Source organism: Microtus pennsylvanicus, chromosome 2 (assembly GCF_037038515.1).
Source record: "Microtus pennsylvanicus isolate mMicPen1 chromosome 2, mMicPen1.hap1, whole genome shotgun sequence".
Lineage (NCBI taxonomy): Eukaryota > Metazoa > Chordata > Mammalia > Rodentia > Cricetidae > Microtus > Microtus pennsylvanicus.
In genome coordinates, this window is record NC_134580.1 from 71,968,616 (window position 1) to 71,995,857 (window position 27,242).

Here is a 27,242-nt window from a genome sequence, read left to right on the forward strand (position 1 = left end):
ATTTTGACTCTGTAAGCCAAGCAGTTTGCTTAAAGCAAGGATTGAAAACTCAAGTGTCTACAGGGCCGGGGAAAGCATACTGGGAGAGGTGAGTTGTCTGAAGAAACCAGGGTCCTCCACACTGGAGAGCACAGGACTTTCTCACCAGGGAACCAACACTGTGGAGCTGCAGTTTGGTGGGAATGCAGGTTGATAATTGCCTGATTCTTTAAAAGTTTAAGGAAAAATATTCAGATAGATTTTTGGGGGTGGAAATTTCTAACTTTTCAAACATTTTCTGGGTCCAAAATTAAATCTTTGTTTTGTTTGCTTCCCCGAGGTAGAAAGGCAAGATAGAATGAGCCAGAGTCAGCAGCCATTTTTATAACAACATTGATCCACACCTGAGATACCTGAGGATGAGACCTAAACACATCTGAAAAGACCCATCTCAAGTAGCTCTTCACGGGAAATCAAGTTCCTAATGTGAGTTTGGGGTAGGGGCACACATTCAGACTGTACAAGACTGGCCTTATCATCAACCAAGGGGGAAGGGCTCATGAGGCCTTACCCCTTACTGCTGAACTTCTGGCTATTAATAGATCATGGGGGATGGAGATTACTATTATTGGTTGTGCCTACCAGATGCTAATGGATAGCACCTATCCCAAGGCCATGACACAAGACATCCCTGGTCATAAAACAGATGAGAATATGAGAAACATATTTGTAGGGAAGGAGAGGTATAGGTTAGGGTGGGGGGAGGTAAGAGAGGGTAGAGAATGACAGTAATCTGCATACATTTTTGTATATGTGAAATTTTCAGAAAAAATCTGATTTAGAAGAGAAGTAATCAATAAATAACTTATGTTTATTACATACAAGAGCCTGGGATTTGAAGTCTGACTTTGACAGATTTTGTAAATTTAAATCCTGTCCAAATTCTCATCAGATACAATGCATTGGACACCTCAGTCCCATTCTCAATCTCATTTTAAAATAAAGTTAGTGTTATCTACTTTGAAAATGTGATTAGGGTTAATATTTACAAACAACCAACAATGCCCAGTACTCAGTGGTAAATGACAAACATCGCCAATCCCATGAGTGAATGAATGGTTGTAAGAACAAGCAACCAGCTTTGTCAGGTTAAAGCCGGTCAAAGTCGGAAGGGTCAAGTGTGAAAGCAGGGGCATTAGCAAGCAAGGGTTCTTCTGGGGCTTTATGATGGGCAGAGGTAAAAGAAGGAGTGAGTTAGAATCTGAACTGCTTCCCCAAACTGTCTCCTTGCACTTATTTTTATTATATTTATGTGTGTGTGCATACACACATGTGTGTGTTTATGGTCCTGCTACCCTTTCTTCTTTGGAATGTGCACTGCTGTGGTCTCTCCTCCTTCTCCCTTAACACTCCTAGGCTACTCACTTGTGCTCACTGTAAGTTAATAGCGAAGGTGAATGTCAATGTCTTTCCTGCACGCCACTCTGATTGGAGCAGTTCCATTGCTGCTGGACCGGCAAACATTCCAGCTGGGTGTGTGTCTTCTGCTGTAGTCTCTGTAGGATTACGACCATTTCTAGATGCAGGTTCGTTTCCTGAGGCTGCATTGCTGAGAATGAGCTTGCGGGTGGCAGGCTATGAATAGGTCAAAAGTTGTGGGTTGCTGTATTTGCACAGCAGTTGCTGAAGGAGCGAACAGATGAGTGAAGCTGCTACCCAAGAAGCTGATGCTGGGTCCAGGAAGGACTCTGAAGCAAAAAAGCCTCAAACTGATGCTGCATGTCTGCAGTTGAGTGACAGAGCCAGGTGCCACAGAGACTCAATCCCGTGGGAGGCCCCCTCAGTGTCTGGACAATAACCCAGGGCCCAAGGCCATGGGCATTCCTGGGCAGGCTACTGCTCACTAGCGCCTGAGTCAAGCTGCCTTCCGTCCCACCCCTCCAACGCACCCCCTCCCACATCTCACTCCCTCACGGCTCCCCCCCTCACCCAGCCCCAGGACTGAATTCTTGTTTTCTTCTTTCTTCTTTCAGGTCATTTCCCTGAAACCTGAGAAAATGATTGATCAATTTAGAACAGGAGGCAAATGGACATGCTGGGCAATCAAACCTCCTTCCGGCCAGTGCGCATTTATGAACCCCATAATGGTTACAATGCCATCAGCATGTGATGTTTGCCCTATTCTGGGTTGTGACAGCCAGAATGAGCCAGGAGTTTTTCAGAGTTGCAGCTAAAGGCAGAGCAGGAGCCCTTTCAGACTAGGGCTTGGATGTCTGCCTCATTTCCATGCAAATAGAAAGAAGGCTGTGGCTAGACAAGTGCTGAACTGGGGGAAGGCGGTGTGGACTGAATTGTGGTTTAGGTTCCCTGCCCCAAGTAGACACTGCGACTTGCTTGTTCTTAGAGAGCTATAGGCAGGTCCATTTTTTGCTCTTTGCTTTAAGCTTGTTATTGTATGCAATACACTGTTCCACAAATGCACTTATAAAAATCCAACTTTCACTGGACATGGTGGTACACATCTTTAATTCTAGCACTAGAGAGGTAGAAGCAGTCATATCTCAATCAGTTTGAAGCCAGCTACTCTACATAGCAAGTTCCAGGTCGATTAGAGCAGTGAGACCATTTATTTAAAAAAATAAACTGAACATTAATAGCTGCTTTATTTTTTTCTTTCTTAGCACCAACAGGACTACATTTCCCCAGTTTCCTTGTGGTTGAAAGTTGACAAGGGAGCATAATTGATGTCTATCATTTCCTGGAGCACTGTCTTGTGGATGAATGTAACATGGTGGGCCTGCTTGTTGGGGTTTCTGTCCCAGTTCCCACAGCCGGCAAGTCCCAAAGAAAATCACACAGAGGTCTCCATAAGTTATAAACTGACTGGCCCATTAGCTCAGGCTTCATATTAACTCTTATAACTTATATTAGCCCATTATTCTTATCTATGTTAGCCACATGGCTCAGTACCTTTTTCAGCGGGGCAGGTCACATCCTGCTCCTTCCGTGTCTGGACAGGACTGGGGAGGAAGGGGCTTCCTCCTTCCCAGAATTCTCCTGTTCTCCTTGATCCACCTCTACTTCCTGTCTGGTTGTTCCGCCTATACTTCCTGCCTGGCTACTGGCCAATCAGCATTTATTTAAAACATAATTGACAGAATACAGAATTGTCCGGGTTCAGCTGAATAGGACTGAGTTTCCCTGGTGTGATGGGAAATCACACCTGAAAGCAGTGGCTGTGTGGATAGAGCACAAGCACTGTTAATATAGTCTTCCACTTGATCTTGAGGTCTCTCCATGGAGAGTAGTTGTTACCTCTAACCCTGTCCTTTGCCTTGAAGCAACTCCAGAGGACATGGTTGGGGATATTTACCATGTGCCTTTCCTAGAAGATGGCCTGTTGCTAAAGTGTGCTCATTCATTAGTCCTAGCAGATGCTCTAGTCGCTTTGCCTCACTTGTACCTGTTCCTCAACCTCTGCCAACATAGACACTTTCTTGCTTTGCGTAGCAGAGAAGATTCTTGTACGTTTGCACAATGCGGTGGGGCAGAACATCTGAATCCTTGATCCTGGTGGGTTGGTCATGACCCATGGATTCCAGAAAGAATAGTCAACTTCAGTGGGCTGTGGGAATGGAGAGCTCTCTTGGACTAGCATGCTCAAACAGTGGGTGAGGATCAAGAGAGACAGCAAGAGCAATGGGTTTGTGGGCTGAGTCCCTTATTGTGACCCAAGCAGGTTTGCCAGAGGAGCTCTGATTGGTGGGTTTATGAATCCTGCAGATTCATGCTGTGGCTGTAAAGTGGTCTCCATGGCATGACCCTGCACAGTGCATTAGTGTAGGGTCGTAGGCAATTTGAATAGGCTGTATCTAGCGGTCTCACAATGAGTCAGTTGGATAAAGCAGATATTTGGCTCGATTGTCTTGAGAAAGTGGGAAGAGATGGAGGACTGTGCAAAATTGACTAAGCCCTGGCTCTGCTAACAGAGTGATAAATATGCCTAAAACGAAGGCTGAGGCAATGTAAACTTGTAGGAAGCCACTCAGATTGTGCACACTCTCTCGCCCCTGCTCTGTAGTCCTGTGTGTACAGTTATATAAACAGCATGTAGACTTCATTTGTATTTAGCCAACATATTTTTAAAGACTTTTTTGTTGTTTTTCCTTCTGATATTTGGTCACTCAAATGATACAGAATGACAATATTCTTACTTTAAGAAAACACAAGAGGACCCAGCAGGGCTCTTTCAGTTGCTCTGGGAGTTGGTCAAAGGAATCTGCAGCTGAAAGTGAGCAGTATCCCCAGGCCTCCGCACAAAGCAGTAGTGGGCGCCTCTAGGGGTGCTGTGGTTTTCAGGTACCATAGTCTAATGGACTCAAAATTGGGAAGCTACTGTGGAGATTCTGACCCTTGACCCTTCATCTGGAATTAGCCTGTCCTTTTTTCACCCTAGAACGTTCCCTTGTGGTAGCAGTCAGATTTTTATTCCCAGGTAGGGAATCATCGACTTTGATGTTGACAGACACTTAGAATTCTGTGAATTACCATAACCTAAATTCTGAGGACTCTCAGGACTTTTTGTGACTGTGTACTTTGGAAAATGTTCTGTGATATGCAGATGGAAACAGAAGGCCATTTATTATCTCTGGGAACCCTACTGTGTGGCATCTGGTAGATTAGGAGGTCCACCCAGAAGGGTATGATCTTAGTGAGAGCATGGTTTCAGTCAGAAGTTTGGGTCCAGAGCCGACTTTCATGAGGCAATGGAGGGTGCAGCCAAATGTTGGACTGGAATTCTTCCTATGTAACTTATCTACTAGCTACATAGCTTACCTACTTAGCTCTTAGAGGGGCTAGTAGTTGGAGGCCCTTTTCTCCATCTAAAGATGGTGGAAAGCCCACTTCCTGCCTTTGTTTCTGCTTATTCTCTGATGTACCAATGGCACTGTAAGGTGTGATCACTGTGGTGTGAATGTTGGTGTAATGAGGAGAGGACCAGAGGCCATGTAGTGTTAAACAGATGTAAAATTATTTTGAATGGATTTTAATTTTTTTTTATGGTGTGTGTGTAAAACACCTGCACCTGCATTACTTTCTTGGTACAGTTCACATGCCATTGTATCAAATGCTAGCCGGGCAAGGGGCTGGAAATTGAAAGAACACACAAGAGACCTGGGTCATTCAAAAGGAGATCAGCAGAATGCCGTTTATTCAAATATAGGGAAAACCTTAAATACCTAGCTGCTGCGCAAAGGAATTCCCCCCAGGCAGGTGGGAAATTACCACGCCCAAGGTGGAGTCAACAATGCTGTAGAGCTAATCACCAGGCAGGGCAGAGGGAGCACAGGAACAAACAGGATGTTTTAGCTGGTTGACCAGAAACTGTACTCAAAATGAACCCCAGGAGCAGGGTAGACCCATGGGCCCTACGTGTGTGTGTGTGTAATGTATGTGTGTGCATGACAGTGTGCATACAAGTGCATTTGTACATGTATGTGCGTGTCAGAGGCTGATGTTGAGTGTGGTCCACTACTGTTCTGCTCTCCACCTTATCTTCAGAGACCAGGTCACTCTCTGAGCCCACATTCACCGCTAGCCTTCTGTCTAGTCAGTTACTGGGACCCTTTATCTGCATTTCCCCAGCACTAGGCTTACAGATGCATGTGGACACTGGGGGATCTGAACCCAGGTCTGTGCTTGTATGCAGGCACTTGACCCACTGAGGCATCTCCCCAGCCCCTGAAGAATATTTTTTAAGAAACAAAATTCTAATTGAGTAATTATACTTTTTAGTTTCTATAATTAGAAGACCCCCAATTTTCCCAGGAATTTGCTTGTCATCATTACTTCTAGGAATAGCCCTGCCCCATGTATCATAAAAAGCCTATCATATCTTGTGATATATATGCCTGCATCATAACCAGGAACACACTGAAGCACAAGGCCAATTAATAACTGCCTTCATTTATTTAGTTTATTGGTTTGCTAAGTTTGCTGAATGCCCACTCTCTGTTTGACAAAACAAGGACATCAGGGATACCTCAGTGAATCACATGTAACTAGCTCACATTGGTAAGGAAAACAGATTGGATCTTTTGGGAGAGGATGTGGTGATGGATCACCTAGCTGAATAGTGTCTAGAGTGGATCGTAGCTGCGTTAGAATGACAGCACTGGTCGTGTTTGAGAACATCTTTGGGAATTGAAAACTCCTGTAAGAGTTCACTAAACCCACAGACAGAAAAGTCTGTTTAAGGGAGAGGCAACCAGCATGGCAAAAGTTAGAGATGAGAGAAAGAGAGAACAAAATAAGATAAAAATAAAATAAAAAGCTTCAAAAAACTTAATCAACTCATTCTGTAAGAGCTGAGTGTGGCAGAAAGATAGGCAACATGGCTGACCTTCTTACTGTCTTTTCTTATGTGACTTACAAACTCTGGGATCGTGTTTTGCATTTCTGTGCTTCTCCATGGTATCCGGGGACAAAGAGTTTTTATGGTCAACCTCCTGGATTGAGAAATGCCTAGGAGACCAATAACCTGCACCTCTGAGTGTGTCTTTCCCAAGGAGGAATTCAGTGTGGAAGATGCTCCCTGAATGTGGGCAGCACCACCCCACAGGATGGTAAGCAAGTGGAATAAAGAAGGAAAAAGAGTAGCCCCAGCAGGATTCTCCCCTCCGACTGTCACTCTGGCTTCCTGGCTGCCATGACATCTATCCTTCCATGCCCACAGTGACAGTGACATTTCTGCAACTATGAGCCAAGATAAACACCCTCTCCTTTAAGTTTTCCTCAAGTATTTTGTCTTAGTAATGAAAAATCTGACTGATAACTCATCAGAAATGACAATAATGTTCTGTTGAATGAATGAAAAACTGGCTCTTACCGAGTTACAGACATATCTGTTGGTCTCATCTCAGAGCTACTGGTCTGATGCCCATCCTCTTGAGACAGAAATGGCTGACATGGGTTTCTTCTTTCAAAGAGCTGGAAGCTTCTTTGCAAATGGCAAGAAAGGAACACTAAATATTTAATGCACCAAAGTTAAATATTATTACAAAAGTAATTTAATATAAATGTTTCAGCAACTCCTTATCCATATTTCATGTCAGCAATGGATATCTGATTGCTAATGTTTGTGTGCAATTAATTTTAATGGTTACATACTCTCAATTTCTTTCAGATTTTCTCTTTAGAGGACTTCAGTGTCTGCCGGGGAAAATGAAAAGCTAGACAATAGATGTCACCAAGAGCAGAAAGAAAGACACAGACTCCTGAGTGGAGGTTTCCAAATGACAAGTTATAGACACTTGGGAGTTGCTCAGTGGTATGTAGGCAGGGACACTGTCAATCTCTGCTGCATAGTACTGACCGCTGACACGATGTCCTCACGGCTCCCTGGTGGGAGGTAGGCCACTTCTCTGTGCTTTCCCCATACATTCATTGCATAGCTTCCCGGCAACAATCACCACCACAGCGACTGGACCGAGTGCCCACGATGTGCCAGGTTTCACAATGAGACCATTATATCTCATCACACCAACCACGAAAAGTTGGCATATATTCTGTTTTTCAGAAATTAAAACGGACTCAGAGAATGAAATTTCCCAAAAGCCCGGAGGATTTTGTGGTTTTCTGACTCTGCTTGTGAGTCCTCAATCAACACTGCTGTCATCATGCTTCTCTCCTGTCATTCCAGGAGCTCAGGGACGGGATAGGACACTCATTCCATGAGTCATACAGACTTGTTGAATGAATGAGCAGAGACAAGAATCTGTCCTATAAAATTATTAATAGATGAAGGACTTGCTATCTCAACAATTTTGAAACAAAAATCTCTCTGAGGTTGAGGGATGCTTGATTTTTCTCTAATGCAAATATTCTTAAACTACAGTTTCAGGACACTTTTGCATGATACTTTGTGGGATTTGATGATTTAAAATAAAGCCTGTATCTTTTTTGCCTGTAGTGTGAGGGTGCCGTGGGCACTGTGATGCTGAGCCTTCACTTCTGTAGCCCCACCCTCTTCTCATGCTGACAGATGTCACCTATTGACAATCATGGATTTTTGTAACATCTGTAAAATCCATAATACATCATGTAGAAATATCTTTAATGCTTAGTATTCCATAGCTGTCTTTTTCATTGAATAAATATATTGTAAATTGATATACATAGTTATTCAAATATAGTTGTATCTCCTAAATGAATTACTAGAATCATGTGGACAGATTGTATTTTTTCCAGTTTTCTATTTAATGTCCCTGATGTAATCATATAAGGCTTTAATAAGGGTCGGTGTGGCTTTTATGGGATATTTAACCCAATAGCCAAACAAGACCCAAATTCTCAAATCAGGTATCATATGATATGGTGGGGACCATGATATTCAGTGTGTAGACAGGTGTCATATGACATGGTGGGGCCATGTCATTCAGTCTGTAGACATTTATTGTTTACTTTGGGCAAAGCTATGGCTGGTTGTTGGAGTCCTTGGCTAAAACCCAAGGCCATGATGAGATAACAATGACAGATAGAAGCAAAGCTAGGTAACAGCAAGTAACAATGCTTTCAGAAACTAGGAATTCTTAGCTGAAAGAACTTGGGTCAGAAACCTGGTTACAGAATAGGACTTGGCTTCTAAGAGGTTAATTGTACATACAAAGTCCCATGGCTTTTTAAGGTTGGAATTGAACCTTTGGCTTTCTCTAAGAGACAGTTTTAGAACTGTTCAGTGATAAAGAATGTGGACTTGGAGTCATTCGACCTGGGCATGAAGTTAGCCTGTCTGATTACATTTATGTCCCTGGGAATGTTACACAACTTCTCTGAGCCAAGATTTTTTCAGCCTGTCTTCATGCTCAACGTAAGAGAGAGGCTGAGGATAAAGAAGGCACAGACTTCCTTGGCTGACACTTTGTGACCATCAGCAAGTGACAGCTGTCTGCTGGCCATATCTTTTTGTCAAAGTCAAACTTAGGATTGAAGGCTGAAAGTAATGTTCTACAGGGTCCTACATGATCAAGAACCCATGACATTCAAACCTGCTGCCCATCAATAGTACCCAGTAACCTCTGAACTCTATATTCATACATCATTTTCTCTGCAATGTTTTACACAAGTTAATAGTGGTTCTTACCAAGAATTCCTGGACTGGGTAATCCTAGGATGCAAATGGCGATGCCTTGTTCTTCCTATCTGTGTTTCTCAATGTAACTAGGTCCCCAGCCAATGAGCTACCAGCAGTGGTTCCTATAGACTAATATAGTTCACTTCTTAGTACCTACAGTGGACCAAGATCCTAACTAACTCAGCAGTCACATGCTGTGCCCTCAACAGACCTGACAAAAGTCACATTTCTGAGGTCAGGTTCAAGGTTGATATGTGATGTCAAGCAATGGGAAATCAACCACAGATCAGGAAGGAGCACCTAAGCTGGCATGGTCATAGAACTAACAACACACACATACAAATCTAAGTTCATGGGCCTCTTCCTACCTGACCAACCAGAATTAATTCTCTGGAACAACATTTCCCAGACATTACATCACAGCACACTGCATGTTTCAATCTGTGTGATTCACCCTTTGTTACAAATATGAAGACACATCTTTCCAAATTATTTAAATCTTTACTAAAATAAATCTTAGAATAAGATGAGGTTATCTCCATTTTTTGTCTTCACCTTTGCAACCAGCTAAGGACAAGCCATGAGTAACCATCTCTTACTCAGATATCTGAAAGAACCCCCTTCCTACTCTGTCACATGGATCCTCACCTTCTTTTCATCTCCCAGCAGCAGCAAGAATAAGTTTCTTTCTTTCTTTCTTTCTTTCTTTCTTTCTTTCTTTCTTTCTTTCTTTCTTTCTTTCTTTCTTTCTTTCTTTGTGTGTATGTATGTGTGTGTGTGTGTGTGTGTGTGTGTGTGTGTGTGTGCACACAAAGAGGCCAGAGGAGGATGTCGGCTGTCTTTTTCTAGGTCTTTGCCTTATTTTATTGAGACAGAGTCCCTCACTATAACTGGAACTAGGCTGATAGCAAGCAAGCCCCAGAAATTCTCATGTCTCTTTATCTCCCACAGTGCTAGGATTGTTGGTACATGTAGTCAAAGCTGACTTTTAAAATGAGTGCTGAGCATTTGAACTCAGGTCTTCATGAGTATACACCAAGCAATCTTGCATACTGAGCTATCTCCATAGATATTCTTAGCATGTAAATCAGACCACGTCATTCAGATTAAATCTTTTGGTGCCTTCTTTTTACTTTCCATAAACACACCTCCATACTGGCATCTTTTGTACCCCCAGACCAGAATATTTGAGTACCTGGGAGTACTGAGATCTTTCATACCTCAGGGAATTTGTATTTTCTGTTCTCTCTGCCTAGAATTCCTTTACTTACCATCATAAGCTAGGCTCACTTTATAGGCAAGGCCTTCTCTGATCACCTGAGCTGAATGAACTGCCTTTTCATCACTTCCCCCAGTCCTTCATATCACCTTCACTGGGTTCCTTCATAGCAATGATGCCTGTCTTTGACAAATATTACATTGTCCAGATTGCCAGTTGTAGGCAGAAGGTGCTTGTTCATTTCCCAGCCACCCAGACCTGAAATAATCACACAGAAGCTATATTAATTGCAACACTGCTTGGCCTATTAGCTCAGGATTCTTGTTATCTAACTCTTACATCTTAACCTATTTCTATTAATCTGTGTATTGCTACATGATTGTGGCTTACTGGTAAGGTTCTGTCAGAGCCTGTCTCCTTTGGAAGCTACATGGCATCTCTCTGACTCCACCTTCTTTTTTTCCTCCATATCTGCTTGGAATTCCTCTCTTGCTCTATTCTGTGCTCCAATAGGCCCAAATCAGCTTCTTTATTAACCAATGGTAATAAAACATATACACAGCATACATACGGGAATCCCACATCAGTCACTGTACACAAGCTATACTCACTCCCAAAATGGAGCTGACACAAAGGAGATGCCTTGTCTGACTTTTTTTTATAATTTTACTGCTAACATTTAGCATGGTACCTGACATGTAGCAAACAGTCACTAAAGAAAGTCATTGAAAGAAAGAATGACTTGTTCAATAGTACTGCCGCTCTCAGTCTTACAAAAGGAAAGACACAGAAAGACAGAGAGAGAGGTAGAGAGGGAGAGGGAGAGAGAGAGAACATGGAATGACAATTAGCTTGGGATAAGCTCATACTTACTGGTCCATCTGTGAAAATGAATGAAAATGATCATTTATGCTTATGGGCTATTTGATTTGTTTAGGTGTTGCACTAGACATGGAAAATATCAGTATAATATATCGGGCATCATGCCCGATCTTAGGAAGCTTAGATGAAATATCAGAGATTATTATAGCAAATTATAGTAAATATTAGATAGCACTTGTTCATTAAAAAAAATGGTGTCATTCAGAATGGAGCCTGGCTCCTGTGGAAGAGGTGGTGCTTGAGTTTCATTCTGTTACTATGATAAAACATGGATCAGAAGCAACTTTGGCAAGAAAGGCTTTATTTGACTTATTACTTCCAGGTCACAGTGCATCAAAGAGGAAGTCAGGATGGGAACTTGAGACAGAAGCCATATAGGAACTGATCGCTGGCTCTGTTTGTGGCTCACAGGTTCATCTTTAGCTATCTCAGGACCACCTGTGCAGGAAATGGCACCATCAACAATGGATTGGGTCCTCCTTTATTAGACAATCCTCATGACATGTTGTCTTAATTAGAGTTTCTATTGCTGTGAAGAGCAATAGACAACATGACCATAGCAACTCCTATAAAGGAAAACATTGAATTGGGGCTAGTTTACATCTCCAGAGATTTAGTCCATTATCATTATGGCAGGAAGCATGGCAGTCTGTAGGCAGATATGGTCCTAGAGAAGGAGCTGAAAGTTCTACATCTTGATCCATAGGCAATAGGAAATGTATGTGTACCACACTGGGCAAAGCCCACCCTGACAGTGACATACTTCTTCCAACAAGGCCAAAACTACTTCAACAAAGCTACATCTCCTAATAAACGTACAGGAGCCAATTATATTCAAACTGCCACATTCCACTCCCTGGCCTCCATAAGCTTGTAACAATTTCATAATACAAAATTCACTTAGTCCAATTTCAAAAATCCTATAGTCTATTATAGTCTCAGCAATGTTTAAGAGTCAAAAGTTCAGTCTCTTATGAGATTCATGCAATCTTTTAACTGTAATCCCCTATAAAACCAAAATCAAAAACCAGATCATGTGCTTCCAACATAAAACAGCACAGGATATACATTACTGTTCCAAAATGTAGGGAAGGGAGCATAGTGAGGAAATACTGGACCAGCGCAAGACTGAGGACCAGCGCAAGGCTGAGAACCAGCTGGGAAAATTCTAATCTCTGCATCACCATGTTTGATGTCAAAATTCTCTTCATATCTCCAACTCCTTTCAGCTTTGTTGACTTCAACATGCTTATTTCTCTTCAGATGGTTCCACTTCCCATTAGCAGCTTTCCTCAGCAGGTATCTCACAGTCCTGTCATCTCCAACATCCTGGGATCTCCAAGGCAATCTAGGCTTCATCTTCAGAGCTTTATGCAGTGGCCTCTCAAGCCCTCCATTCAGGGACACTGCTGATACATGCCTGGCCTCAGTGACTTTCCTTAGTCTTGGGGGAAGATTCCAGAACTCCTTTCTTCTATTCTTGACTGTAAATATAGAACTATGTGCACGAAACTACCAAGTTCTGCTGCTTTCTGGGGCTGGGACATGGCCTCCTTGCTCAATTACATTTTTACCAACTTTCTATTTTCCATGGTTTCCCTTACTCCCTAAGGTTGTCTGATTTGAGACTGGAGCTATGTATCAGACTAGTCTCAAACTCAGTGATCTGCTTGCCTTAGGGGAGTGGTGGGGTTAATGGTGTGCACCACCACATCCATGTCTAAGCTTTTTCACAAGTTGGAAAGTTACCTGGGTGGCATCTTGCCCTGAGGTCACCACTCCTTTTATTCCCTTTCTTAATCTGTTTGTTTTCTTGAACACAGAATTTCGCTCCATTCCACTTCCTGGTACTCTCTTTTCACTCAAATTTTACATTTGGTACTTTTCCTTTCTCAGCTTGTTCCTTTTCATTATAGGTCTGTATAACAGTGACCACTAATAATCACACAGTTGAGTACATCCTCAGCTGATTTGAGATTTCCTCTGCTGATGGAATTAATTCAGTTCTTTTCACTTTAGACTCTTCAGAAAAGGCAAAAAGCAGCTATATTCCTCACCAAATACCACAAGAATGATCTCTAGGAAATATATTAAAATTCTTCTTTTTTGAAATCTTTTAGCTAGGCCCCCACAGTTCATATCAATCAGCACCACTGTCTTCCATGCTCCTATTAGTATGTGCCATTAAATGGCATTTGATGAATTCTTCTGTTTTTCTAATCCAAACTCCCAAAGTCCAAATTCCTCCAAATGAAAACATGGTCAGGCATATCAAAGAAATACCCTACTCCTGGTACCAACTTCTGTCTTAGGGTTTCTATTGCTGTAAAGAAACACCATGACCACAGAAACTCTTATAAAGGAAAATATTTAATTGGGGCTAGCTTATATTTTTAGAGGCTTAGTCCATTATCATCATGGCAGGAAGTGTGGCTGTAGGCAGGCAGACATGATACTGGAGAAGGACCTGAGAGTTCTACATCTTGATCCACAGATAACAGGAAGCGGACTGTGTTTATACTGAGCATAGCTTGAGCATAGGAGACCTCAAGGCCTACCTCCACAGTGACATACTTTCTCCAACAAGGCCACATCTTCCAAAGGTGCCATTCCCTATGAACTTATGGGACCAATTACATTCAAATTACCACACTTGTCTACAAACCAACCAGATAAAGACAATTACTCAGTTTTACTGTCAGCTTTACACCATCTAGAATCACTTTGGAAGAGGAACCTCAAATTGTTGAAGGAGCTGCAGGCTGCTTTCTGCCACCCAGTTCCCGGCCTCCTGGCTAGCTTCACCGGAAATAACAACACCACAAATTGTATTCATTTAAACACTGCCTGGCCCATTATGTCTAGCCTTTTCTTGGCTAACTCTAACTCTCTTGACTAACCCATCTTTAGTAATCTGTGTAGCACCATTCTTACCGGGAAAGATTCAGCATGTCTGACCTGGCGGCTTGCTTCATCACATCTCTGACCTCAATTCCTTTCTTCCCACCATTCTATTCTGTCTACTCCACCCACCTAAGGGATGGCCTATCAAATGGGCCATGGCAGTTTGTTTATTGACCAATGACCTTCCTCCATCATCAAATGAAGAATTTTCTCAGTCAGGTTGGAGATCATCTTGATTGATGGTTGTTGTAGGAGGACTCAGCCCACTACCATCTTGTGTCATCTTTAGACAGGCAGGCTTAGGTTGTTTAATTAAGCTTCCTGAACATGAGTCAGAGAGAAAGTCAGTAAGCAGCATTCCTTCATTGTTCCTGCCTCTATTTCTGCCTGACTTTCTTCAAGATGGATTGTGACTTGGGAGCATATGTTAAAATAAACTATTGCCTCCTCAAGTTGATTTTGGTTATGGTGTTTATCACAACAACAGAATATCAAACTAGAATAAGACTTTTGGTCAGGTGATTCTAGGCTGTGTCATGTTGACAGTTAAAGTTAACTAGGACAATTGGTCTAGGAAGGCTTCCTGGGGAGGGAGCAATTCCAGAGGACACCAGAGAACATGCCACTTGTAAGACTTTTGTGTGTATCAAGGGAAAAAACTTTCAATGTCACTGTTTTCAGGAGACACTGTTCACATTTTAATGAGAACTCACTTAAGTCAGAATCTATTTTGTTCCTTAGTAGTGATTAATATTGTCTAGATTATTAACAGATCTCAGATTTTGAGATGAAAGTAATTATATGTCTGACCTTGAATGCTGGCTTAACATGGATGAGAGGGGCTGGAATTTATCTGGGAAATACAGATAGATATAGGTTATGAAGGAATCTACCTATAACAGGAACTAGACTTTCTCCTGACTACTTTATTTGTCTAGTTCACTCTGGAACTCACAATAAAATGGGCTTCAGCTTGAACATGGCTTGACTGTGTCTCACAAGTGTTCAAGAATTGAGAAATTGGTTCTGGATGTGGCAGTGTTGAAAGTTGATGTGGACCCTTTAAGAGTTGGGATATTGCAGGAAGTAGCAAGGTCATGAAGGATGCAACCTTTATAAGGAACTGATGTATGTTTTGTGGGATCTTTGTCAATTCTTCCAAGATGAATATTAAAAAAGAGAAAGGCTGTTCTCCCATCTCTAACTTCTTGCCTTTTCATATGTATAAATGTTCCCCATACATAGTTCTCACCATAATGTGTAGCATGAATTCTACTTGGTCTTAATTATAAAAACCTGTAGTCAGATATTGGGGTAAATGCTGAAAAATCAGGGAAGTAAAGGAGTCAGTCACTAGAGAGAACTTTTACCTCTACCAAATCCTCAGACGAAAGTGGGCAAGACCCTGTCCCCACAAATCCTCAGGCTGAATACACTGAGCTCCTATCCTGCCTTATATTCCTCTCTCTGCCCAGCCATGCCCCTTCCTGTTTGTACCTTCCTAGTGCTGGGATGAAATGCATGTGACTTCTGAGTACTGGGATTAGAGGTGTGAGCCACCACTGCTAGCCTCTATGGCTAATTAGTGGCTTTGCTCCAAACTTTGATCTTCAGGCAGGCAAGCTTTATTTTGTTAAATCACAAACAATATTTCACTACAGTAATGTTTTCTGCCATGTTGTGTTACAATGAGAGGAGCCCTAACCAAAGCCAGCACCATTGTGTTTGAGCATTCTCCTTTAAAATCTGGAATGTAAATAAACACAATTAAAATACAATGTACCAAAATATATTTTAGTACAATGATTGAAACAAAAGTTAGTTCTGAGAGTCATGTTGTTGGTAAAGAATATCTGACAATGTGGTTAGAACTGGGTCATAGACAGGTTAGGAAAATCTGAGGAAACCGATTAGAAAATCCTAAAATTTGCTGCCAGTGTAGTAATGTAGGAAATATAATGAAGTCAGGTAGCACTAAGGCTAGGGAAGACTTAGCACACTGTAGAGATCACCTAAGTGCCTGTGAATCGACTCCAGATGCAAATGAATGCTGCTGATCGGAACGGGGGTTAACCTACTCCTATTAACTGGACCAAAACCTCATATGAATCATTTCATGTTCTATAGCATTATAGAAAGCAGAATTAAAAAGGGATGAATTGGAGATTCCTGGGCTAGCTGACCAAATACACACACACATACACACAGACACAGACACACACACACACAGACACACTGCATCTATACACACATGTGTGATGGAGTGGTGGTACTTGATGGGGGAATATTTAAACAATAAGGATTCAGATCATTGGTTGATTGCTTTCAACTGAATTGGGCAGGATTTGGAAGCTATAGTGTGATCCAAAGACAGGATATATAACTACAAAGGAGTTGGAGTGGAAAGATTTGACACCTTTTCTGTTGCCCAGAAAAGGAGTAAGGAAAGACATAGACATGTATAGCTGTAGCTTATTAGCAGTTTGTAGAAAAGGTTGCTGCTCAGGGGTAAGACTGGAGGCCTCAGAAGCCCCAGTCTGGTGCTCTAGACCTGGGAAATTCCTAGAGAACTGTACGCTTTCAGTCCATACCGGGAGGCTGAAATTAGGAAGGATGACAGCAGCCACAACAGGATAGATGAATTCACTGGCAAGAAGTGAAAGGGACAGGCAAAGGAAGACTTACCTCTCATATATATCTATATCTATATCTATATCTATATCTATATCTATATCTATATCTATATCTATATCTATATCTATATCTATATCTATATCTATATCTATATCTATATGTGTGTGTGTGTGTGTGTGTGTGTGTGTGTGTGAGCTGCTCTCAGAGTTGCTGATCCCTCTAAGGGAGTCTTCTCTCCTATTAATACCTCTAAAAAGTGCTCTCACAGATTGCCTCGAGTCATGTTTCCTGGTTGATTTCAGGTCCAACCAAGTTGACGATCAAGAATTAGCACCATGCTTTCTCTTACTAGTCCTGCCTCAAGAGTCTACTAACAATGTCATCATCAGATGAGTGCTCTTTACCAGGACTCTCAAAAACCAGGAGCCCAAATCAGCCTCCTTGGTTTAAATGTTCCTATCTGGAAATATTGTTTTATTTTCCCACACAAAACAGACTAAATACTCTGTGTTTTGATCTAGCCCATCCTCTACATACTACCACTATGTTTGGTTGCTTTATGCTCACGCAGTATTCAAGAGACAGGACAAGAAATGCACTGTAGGTGAACCCTCCTATCTTTACCTTCTCTGCCTAAGGCAGGCTTGGTTGGTCAACTTCCTAAGCAAAGAAATCTCTTTCTAATAGGAGTGAGACACTCTTCACACTCACCAAATTTTTCTTCCTATCAGTCTCCCCCTAGCCACAGACAGACTGGAAAGCTGTAGATGAAGGAGAATGTATCTGATTCAGTCTTGTGATTCTTAATATCTTGGCCTCTGAATTCCATATTCTCCTTGGCTACTTCTCTTCCCCTTCAACTTCCACCCTTGTAGAGTTTCAGATCAGCTTTCAGTTCTCTTTCAGTAGATTTTTAAAAATTATCCCAAAGCCACACTGAGAGGAGGCCAGCTCAGAGACTCCATGTGGCTTCAGTCACATCTGCAGATCATGTAGCTATAATCTCTATGGCAACTGATCCATGTTGGGAAGGAGCAAATACTCTCAGAACCAAAGGTTAATTGCTGTTTCAGTTCTGCTTTTCCCTCCTTGCAATTCCAGCTTTGTGGATGTGGAAGTTTTAATTAGAATCAAATTATCAGCAGATTGAATATCTTTATAACTTTGGTGTTTAAAAATTATGCCAGCTAATTGAAAAGTAATAGATGATTTTTACTGATCTTAATTCTCTCTCTCTCTCTCTCTCTCTCTCTCTCTCTCTCTCTCTCTCTCTCTCACACACACACACACACACACACACACACACACACATGAGTTTAGATCTTTGCACCTCCAAGGAACAACATGGAACCTTGTTCTCATTTAATTTTGACATTTGTATGCTGCTAATATATTTACCAAATTGATAATTTACTTTGCACCAGCTAGGTACCCCACTTAACATGTGCATGACTTCATTTGCTCTGCAAATGTATGAGTTAGAGTTTCTTAAACAGAATTTTAGAGATAAGAATGAAACTTCAGATGTATTAATTCACATGCCCAAGTTCATATTGCCATTAAATCACAGAGTTAGTGTTTGAACCAATTTATCTGACTCCGATATTCTTAACTACTAGTTAGAGCCTAAGATATGTTCGTTAAGACACTGAGGGAGTCAGGGATGGTAATGCCTCCAGCAGATCCTTTATTGTATAGGATTGTTTTGGCTATCCTGGGTTTTTTGTTTTTCCATATGAAGTTGATTATTGTCCTCTCAAGATCTTTGAAGAATTTTGATGGGACCTTGATGGGGATTGCATTGAATCTATAAATTGCCTTTGGTAGAATTGCCATTTTTACTATGTTGATCTTCTCAATCCAAGAGCAAGGGAGGTCCTTCCACTTTCTGGTGTCCTCTTCAATTTAGATAAATACCATATACCAAAGTTAAACCAGAACCAGGTGAACAATCTAAATAGACCTGTTAGTCGTGAAGAATTAGAAGCTGTTATCAAAAACTTCTCTACCAAAAAAAGCTCAGGACCAGATGGTTTCAATGCGGAATTCTACCAGAACTTCCAAGAAGACCTAATACCTATACTCCTTAACGTATTTCACAATATAGAAACAGAAGAGTCATTGCCAAATTCCTTCTATGAAGCTACAGTTACTCTGATACCAAAACCACACAAAGACTCAACCAGGAAAGAGAATTACAGGCCAATCTCACTCATGAATATCGACGCAAAAATCCTCAACAAAATACTGGCAAACCGTATCCAAGAACACATTAGAAAAATTATCCATTATGATCAAGTAGGCTTCATCCCAGAGATGCAGGGCTGGTTCAACATATGAAAATCTATCAATGTAATCCATCATATAAATAAACTGAAAGAAAAAAACCATATGATCATTTCATTAGATGCTGAAAAAGCATTTGACAAAATTCAACATCCCTTTATGATAAAAGTCTTGGAGAGATTAGGGATACAAGGGTCATACCTAAATATAATAAAAGCTATTTACAGCAAGCCGACAGCTAACATCAAATTAAACAGAGAGAAACTCAAAGCCATTCCACTAAACTCAGGAACACGACCAGGCTGTCCACTCTCACCATACCTCTTCAATATAGTGCTTGAAGTTCTAACAATAGGAATAAGACAACATAATGGGATCAAGGGGATTCAAATTGGAAAGGAAGAAGTTAAACTTTCGTTATTTGCAGATGATATGATAGTGTACATAAGCGACTCCCAAAACTCCACCAAAGAACTTTTACAGCTGATAAACAGCTTTAGCAACCTTCATCTGGTGATGGATGGAGATAGAGACAGAGGCCCACACTGGAGCACTGGACTGAGCTCCCAAGGTCCCAATGAGGAGCAGAAGGAGGGAGAAGATGAGCAAGGAAGTCAGGACCAAGAGGGGTGCACCCACCCACTGAGACAGTGGAGCTGATCTATTGGGAGCTCACCAAGGCCAGCTGGACTATGACTGAAAAAGCATGGGTTAAAACCAGACTCTCTGAACATGGCGAGCAATGAGGGCTGATGAGAAACCAAGGACAATGGCACAGGGTTTTGATTCTACTTCATGTTCTGGCTTTGTGGGAGCCTAGCCAGTTTGGATGTTCACCCTAGACATGGACGGAATGGGGAGGACCTTGGACTTTCCACAGGGCAGGGAACCCTGACTGCTCTTTGGACTGGAGAGGGAGGGGGAGAGGAGTGGGGGGAGGGGAAGAAGGGTGGGAGGAGGGGGAGGGAAATGGGAGGCTGGGAGGAGGCTGAACTTTTTTTTCTTTTTCTCAGTAAAATAAAAAAAAAGATTCTTACAAAGAGCTTTCTCTTTTAAAAATTAATGTGCCTAAAGTATTTTTACTTTCATGAAAAAAATTTACTATTAAGTGATCAAAAAAGAAATTTTAAAAGCCATATCACACACACACACACACACACACACACACACACTAAGACACTGAGGGAGATCAGTGAGAATGTGCCTTGGATTTTCTGCGACCTGGTTCAAGTTAGATACTCTTAGGGATTTGACTTAATTTGTTGTCTTTTCAGTGTTCCTGAAATAGGAATTACACAATTAGGCTACTTTCCTAGTTTTGATCCTCTTGCTGTGTAAACAATGAGAGGGAAAGGTTTATTTCATCTTATAGATTACATCTTGTAGACTACATACAATCCATCATTGAGGGAAACCAATGCAAAAACTCAAGGCAGGAACTTGAAGCAGAAACCAAGGAGAAATATTGCTAACTGGCTTGTTCTTTGGTCCATATTCAGCTCTTCAGCTACTTTTCTTGTGTAGTTCAGGCCCATTTGCCTAGGGATGGTACTGTCCACAGGGAGTTAGGCCCTTCTACATCACCCACTGACATGCCCACAGGCCAATCTGGTGGATGTAATCCCTCAACCAATGTTCCATTTCTTCGAGTTGACAACCAAGGTTACCAAGCACAGATACGATGTGCAAGAATAAAATATTAGCTGCCTTGTCGCTGGAAACACAAGGGATTGAGATGGCCGGGTTGGGGGAGGGACAGAGGGGTAGAGCAATCAAAGAGATATCTTGATAGAGGGAGCCATTATGGGGGTAGGGAGAAACCTGGTGCTAATGAAATTCCCAGGAATCCACAATGATGAGCCAGCTAAGACTCCTGTCAATAGTAGAGAGGATGCCTGAACTGGTCTGGGCCCATAATCAGATTACTGATTACCGTAACTGTCATCATAGAACCTACATCCAGTAACTGATGGAAGCAGATGCAGTGATCCACAGCCAAGCCCTGGGCTGAGCTCCTAGAGTTCAGTTGAAGAGAGGGAAGAGAGATCATATCAGTAAGTGGGGGAGATGGGATTCAAGATCATGATGTAGAAACCCACAGAGACAGCTGACCTAAACTAGTGGGAGCTCATGGACTCTGGACTGACAGCTGGGGAGCCTGCAGGGGATCAAACTAGGCTAGGCCTTCTGAATGTGGGTGACAGTTGCGTGACTTGACCTGTTTATCAGTCCCCTGGTAGTGGGACCAGGACTTAACCCAAGTGCATAAACTGGCATTTTGGAGCCCATTCCCTATGCTGGGATACCTTGCTCAACCTTGATGCAGGGGCAAGGGGCCTGGACCTGCCTCAACTTGGTATGCCAGAGTTTGTTGATGCCCCAAGGGAGGCCTTGCCCTCTTAAGGAGTGGATGGGGGGGGGGGTGAGTGGGATGGAGGGAAGTGGGCTAGATAGGAGAAGGGGAGTGATGGGGAACTGGGGTTGGTATGTAAAATGAAAAGAAATTTTTTTAAATAAAAAAAGACCATGTTAGAATCCAGCTGCTGTTCTCTCTTGCAGATGCAGACAGGCAGACCACTGAAACACTGCCTGTGAATCTCTAAGTAACCAGCTTCCAGGTGCCAGAGGTTTCCCACCTGGGGAAGTGAGTTTACATCAAAAGGGATATTAGTGGCCACAGGTCCTCTGCCCATTTCCTTCCCTGCCTTCCGGCCAGGGAATCAGAGAGTTTGGCCTCAGGGTTGTGCCGTGAACTCTCCCCATTCTTTGCGTGTGCTCCTGACCTCCTCTCTTCAGAGCCTCAGCCATGCTGTCCTTATCTGGTGCTGGGTTGGAACTCTCCACATGAGTCCCTGTCATAGCTGTGTCTCTCTGTCAGTTTACAGCACGAATAAATCTTCTAATAAACTCCATGTCCCCTGAGTCCATTTCAGTGTCCCTCCATAAAAGACCTTTCCCCATGGAGCATATTAAATATTAGAAATTACATCTCTGTGCTCTTAGAATTAAAAACAAAGCTGTGAAACAGACAGGTGTGGTGGGTCACAGCTGCAATCCCAGCACCTCTGGGGCCCAGCAGCACAACTGTGAGTGTCAGGTCAGCATGAACTATAGAGCAAGATTGTCCATGCATGGTCTTCAGTCATACTCAGGAGCTACAGAGCTATCCTGCCCACTTCCTGCCTTTCTTTGCTTATAGTTTTTTCTTTCCTTCAATTCTTCTCTTTCTCTATCCAACACTTGTGTTTCTCATCCTTTAAAGTCCAGTTAAGTAAAGAATAGCCATTATTGGATGTCTTTTTAAAAAACATTTGACAACTATGGCTCACATTTTACTTCCCCTCTTTTTAATCATGTACCATTTTACTTCTCAAATTATCCAGTAGGAGTCAACAGTCTAGACTCCAGCTCAGGTTTCCAGGATGTGCATCTCAACTCTGCCCTTAATATTTCAGTTTCCAGATAAAGGCTAATTTTTGCTTCCTTCTCTGTAACCTGACAATCCCAAACATGCACTTGGGTGGTTCTTGTGAGAGCTGAGCTTCCACGGGTGAAATGTGCAGAGGAAAGCAGGACTCGGGGTGTGTATTCCAGTTGTGTTTTCTTTTATGTCCTGCCTTGCTCATTCGAAGTTTGCCTTGTTTTATCCATGAGATGATTTTAACTCAGGCTGATTTAAGCATGATAATAAAAGGAAGAGACAGACTCCTTGACACTCTTGATGGCAGCACCCATGGGCCCAGAGTGTCAGTGATTACACAGTAATGTCTGATGCCCCTGGCATGACCACAGGCAGCTGCTATTTTTGCTGTCTCTGCTTGTCTACATGTTCCCATGTAGTGGCTCCAGAAGTTGGGCAGTAAGTCTTTCCTGTTGTCTGGGGTTGCTGGAATTGGCCCAGCTCAAGTCATAGAAGCCAGTAGGAGTCAGTTACATGACTGTTCAGACCCTGGAGAAAGAGAGGGCAGAGTTGACTCTACCTATAATGAATTGTGTGGTAGGAAGGTATCACTGCAAATGTCTTTCTAATATCAGCCATCTTACTTTTATGACATACTTCTACAGGGATGTTGGACACAAATTTCCTATTTAGCACTAGATAGGAACTTTACAAAGACTTCTTGATAATGAACTTGTATGTGGCATCTGCCCTGAAGACTAGGAAGTGAGTCTAAGGCATATCCTGGACAGACTTGAAGAGGGAAGGGGTGAAGGTAGATGGAGAAAAGGGGGAGGCATGAGATTCATGACGACTGAAGGTGTTGTCACCTGCATTTGTAATGTCCCTTTCCCCTGAGCAAATGGATGGAAAATAGGCATTTATATTCATATTGTTTACATTTGGACATGTTTTTTATATTTCATTTAAAGTCAACACAATGACAATGAAACAACAGAAATAAACAGACAGAAACCAAACTAAAACTGCAAACAAACAATAGCCACCCTAACTCCCCAAGTCCAAATCAGAGTCACAAAGGCAGTTCCTTCCTCGCTTCTACTCTTCTCTTCTCTTCTCTTCTCTTCTCTTCTCTTCTCTTCTCTTCTCTTCTCTTCTCTTCTCTTCTCTTCTCTTCTCCTCTCCTCTCCTCTCCTCTCCTCTCCTCTCCTCTCCTCTCCTCTCCTCTCCTCTCCTCTCTTGTCCTCTCCTCTCCTCCCCTCGCCTCCCCTCCTCTCCTCTCTTCTCTTTTCCCTTCTTTTTTATTTTCTCTTCCTTCTATTCTCTTATCCTTTCCCCTTTCTCCCTCCCTCCTTCCTTCCTTCCTTCCTTCCTTCCTTCCTTCCTTCCTTCCTTCCTTCCCTCTCTCTCTCTCTCTCTCTCTCTCTCTCTCTCTCTCTCTCTCTCTCTCTCTCTCTCTTTTCTTCTGTCTCCCTTCCCTGTCAGAGCCAATCTTTTGTGTATAATGATGTGCCTGCATGTGCATGTTCATGTATGTGAGTGTAGGTATGCATGTAGAAGTCAGAGGACAGCCTGAGGGGTCAGTCCTGGCCTTCCACTTCGAGGCAGGATCTCTTCTTCACCATTGCTAGCTATCCAAGAACTCCCAGGGTTCCTCTTGTCTCTGCCCCACCATCTCAGAGACTTGTGTTATCGTGTCTGTCTTTATATGGGTTCTAAGATGCAAACTCGGGTCTCAGGCTTTCATGACAATTACTTTACCCACAGAGCTGTCTCTCCAGCACCCCAGGAAGCCTTTTACCGTTTGAATTTTTGGCCAATAATAGAGAGTGGCTTAGAAATCATAGAGTCCTTTGGGGTTTTCTGACTGACAACTTACAAAGTCAGCCTTTCCTGTTTGCTCACCTAAGGGCAGGTTCAGAGTCATATCAAAAGAAAGTTCAGCAGGCTTTGGACATGTATGGAAGAAAGACCTTCCTCTAAACCCTGAAGCTGGACATAACAATGCTAAAATTTATGATGAACATATGGCTCACAGTAACAATAGTGATCCTTCATTCAAGGCTATTTTTTAAGACACCATGATAAACACTTAATTATACATTGTCTTATTTAATTATCTCAGCATTTCTTGAGGCAAATGGTGCTATTATTTCTATAATACAGACCAAGAGGCAGAGGCTCACTGGTTAAGTCTTCCAACAAAATGTACACAGTGGTTGTCTAACTTGGTCTAAAATCAAGACTGTTTTATTGCAAAAGTCCTATTTGTTATCATTTATATACATGGTGGGGGACTGGAGGCTGGTCCCACGGGGCAGCGGCAGGTCACCTGAGGTCTCAGTGGGTCCCCTTGGCAGGCGGGAGACTGCAGTGGGTGGGAGACAGACAGATTACACCATGATGCGAAGGTTTGGGTATAGAGTTTATTTAGTGGATTATGGAGGGGAAAGAGAAGGGGGAAGAGGGAAGGAAAAGGGAAGGAGAAAAGAGAGAGGGAGGTGGGGATGGGAGGAAACAGTAGTTACTTCTTTGGAAGAGGGACAGGAAAAGAGAGAACAGGCTGGAGAGGAGATGGAAAATCCACTAGCCTAGGTGGAAGGGGTGGGGTTGGTAGTGGGCGGGAGTTGTCTTTTAAATGGTCAGGGTACCCAGTTGACATACCAGACTAGCAGATTATAGCACCATCTAAGTTTTTCCACCCTCTTTATTCAAGAGTGGTCTGGATACTAAGAAGTTTTTGTGTCATTTTTCTTCCATGAGAAGTGTCATTAAGAGCATGGAGGAAGGAAGCCGTGTGGTTCTTGTCTTTGTGTCTGTGAGAGTTCACGTTCTAATGATGTTGATCTGAACATAGATCCGTGATCACTGGGGATGGTAAAATAAGGGAGGGGATGAGAAGAACCAAAGAAAAGTTGGAGAGATTAAGTTCTAGTGTTCTATCTCATAACTAGGGACTGGAGGCGAGTATATTTTATCATACACACTAAAAATCACAAAATGGAGAAGCTCAAAGTCTCCACACACAAACTTGTGATCAGCAAATGGAAGCATTAGTTACACTGAATTGATTAGGACATAAAGTACTAAAATATCGCACTGGGTCCCATAAGTCCATAGAATTATTATGCATTAACCAAAAAACTTTTAAAATGTGATGAGTTGGACATGCTAATTAACACAAATTGATCATTATACAATTGCTTAATTATAAAATTACACTGTACCCCATAAAATGAACAATAAAAACCATGGATTATAAACTTCCAATGCCTGTGTTATTATCTATGTGACTTTGGGGGATCCCTTAAAATTCTCTGAACTTCAAGTGTCCATGAGTAAACTGGAGGGAGAGAGTATTTACCTCAAATATTGGCCCCTGAGAGTTAGGTGAAGATGTGCGTGTCGAATTCTCAGCACAGTTGTTGGAAGGAGTATGTGTTCAATCAGTATTAGCATATTTCTCCTGCTGCTTGTGACAACATAGGTGGCCCAAAGAACATTCCTAAGACAAGCCAAGTTCAGAAGGGTAAGTTCTTCCTCTATGCCCTTATATGAAGAATCTAAAGTTGTCAAACCCAGAAGCAGAGTCTGGGAGAATAGGTTTGCCAAGGCTGTAGGATGGGGAGACCATGAGACATTGGTTTAAGAGTCGGGAGTTTCAGTAATGGAAGAAGAATCTACAGATCCAGGACAGTGAAGACCCCACAGTCAACAGGGCCATATTGCATGCTTAACGATTTGCTAAAATTCTATTCATGGTGCCACATATCCACAGAATTAACTACTTACAGGTTGGAGGTCTGTGGTGAGCCCACAAGTATTATACAGCAAATGTACAGCTGACAGATCTATTGGACTGTCTACGGAAAGTGTAATATGTACACTCCACCTGGAGAACCCATTTTGCAGAGCTGCGGGGGACATCTGTCCTTTGGATAAGTCACTGTCAGCTCTGTAGAAATATTGTGAAACCGTGGCATTTCTCCCTCCTATAATATCCCAGCAGCATATAAATCTGACTTTTCCTATAGGGCAACTGGCTAACTCCCCTAACACCATGAAGCCACGGTGTGAAAAGGATCCACTCAGTCAAGACCTTGTTCTCATAGCCAAAATCTACATAAAAATAGCCCCCCACAGACTTTCTTTATTGACAGTAGTCACTGATAAGTAAGGAGCCTCATACAGGAGAATATATCTCTGCTCTAATAACAGACTCAGGAGGGTGTAATCTACTGATCTGTTCTGACTTCACAGGTTCCTAATATTCTGTATTTACCCTTTACCTTGGTTTCAACTAACATAGGATCATAGCCCAGGAAATTAACTGTTTATACAGAAAAAAAATGCCTGAGTTGCTAAAACTAGCTCCAGAGAGAAAAATTTTCACCTGGGCATGTTGCTGGGGTCAAAAGCAAGGTGCCCAGAAGAAATTCCTTTTAACCTCAACCAACTAGATGCTAATGCCAATCAAGCCCGTGGGTCATTCTAGCTACTAAGGCTATGTTCCCAGCAGCAGGGAAACTTCACAGTCATGCCCCCTCTAAGACATAAGGGCCTCTTTCCTGATCTACTGGTTTCTTGTGATTCTGTAAAAATGCATGCTTGATACCATTGTTACTGTTTATGAGACTGTTAACTTATCTGTATGCCTATGTAAACTGAAAGCTTTGTAGAGATCACCCCTTCCTTTTTTTAACCCTTACCCCCCTTTTTTATCCTGATGCCTTCACTCTTATGCTTTGCTCTTAAGTCTGATGTTTTGCCCTTATACCTTGTACCTTATGCCCCTAGGCTTCTTC